Source organism: Pteropus vampyrus, unplaced genomic scaffold (assembly GCF_000151845.1).
Source record: "Pteropus vampyrus isolate Shadow unplaced genomic scaffold, Pvam_2.0 Scaffold1, whole genome shotgun sequence".
In the NCBI taxonomy this organism is placed as follows: Eukaryota; Metazoa; Chordata; class Mammalia; order Chiroptera; family Pteropodidae; genus Pteropus; species Pteropus vampyrus.
This window is the reverse complement of record NW_011888782.1, coordinates 42,113,507-42,115,099: the sequence shown is the minus strand read 5'-3', so window position 1 is coordinate 42,115,099 and position 1,593 is coordinate 42,113,507.

Sequence of the window (1,593 nt, the reverse complement as noted above, 5' to 3'; positions counted from 1 at the left end):
ATATATATAAAATCTCCTATTGGTTTTGTTTCTCTGGGGAATCCTAGTATATTAACTGTGAAACTCCTTTTAGTTTGGGATTTTGATTAGTTTGGTTTTGTTGTTTTATAAAAAGCCTAAGAAATACTGTTCTTACTGTTTGTTCCTCCAATGACCCTTTTGCCAGGCATTATCTATGTAGTACAATCCCACCCGATTGGGTCAAGAACCTAGATTGCAACACACCTGATATCTTGTAGGCTAATCTGTGCATATAATCTAATCTTATAGGCTGTTACTGCCTTTTAAACCCAAGCTTTTGACCATGTTTGTTTACTAAAACAAACCATAGATGTGAATTAGAAGTTTTTGCTGCCAGTCTTCTCACACAAGGCTGTTTGATACCAAGAGCCATACCTGTTACGGCCTCTAAACCAGATTCAAATGCCGTGCTGAAGTTTCCATTAGCATTGTGCTTTTTTCCCAGTCTTGCAAGTTGAAAGTTTTGACTCTGAATTGGAAATCTCCTAATGTAAGTATTTGCATTTATTTTGTATTCCTTTAAACTAGGTACACTTACCAAAGCCATTGCCTCCTTTAATAAAAAATGGTCTCATGTGGCTTCCCCTGCCTAATGTTAATCAAAAAGGAAGATTAGAAATGTTGTAGCCGCCAACCCCCAAAAGACACACAGACCACCAGGAATTAGTGAGTCATAGGAATCACGCTCTTTATTCAGCCAGCTGGGTCTGCCAGGGGTATGCAGACCCCAAATTAAGCAGCACCGAAATGTAGAGGTACAAGGTTTTTAAGCCCAAAATCCTATTCTTCATTCTGTCTGAACACAAACGTCTATTTTTCTCCTATTCACTACCTGTCAACCTATAGGTTGGGGTGTGCAAGTGGGGAGTACAGAAGCAGAAAGCTCGTTATCAGAATGTTATGTCCCTATGATCAAAAACCTTTTGTTCCCATGGCAAAAGTCAAACAGTAATTTTCCTACACGTAATAAATCTCAAGTAGTCATTCTTCAGCCACCACATTCCCCCACTGGCCTTAGCAAAAATCAAATCTTTGATTCTTCATGCGGAATTTGCTCATAACCCCTAGTCTGTAATACTAAAAGTCTAATGGAATTAATTATTTTCCTTATATATGCAAACAAGAAATTAAGGAAACATGGGCCAAAAGTTAACAAAAGGAGGAGGATGATTAAAGGTCCATCTACAGCAGATAGAAGAGTTGTTAGCCATGGTGACCAATTGAACTTCCTATGAAACCAGTTATTTGATTCTAGTCTCTTTTTTTCCCTGGCATCCAAATTTCTCTGTACTAGTCATAAGCTTTCTCTTATTACTCCAGAGTTATTGGCATAGAAGCAACAGGTTTCACCCAGAGCTATACATAACCTACCTTGTTCTAAGAATAATAAATTTAAACCTCTTGTATTTTAGAGGATTACTTCTACTAGTGAATCGACTTGAAGTTCTAGACTGCTGATGGTAACTTTTAAGGTCTTGATATCCTTATCTATCTGTATTCCAATTTCACGTAATTCATGTTCTCCCTTGATGAGAGCAGTAGTACCCACCGCCGCTGAGCCCGCTATTCCAA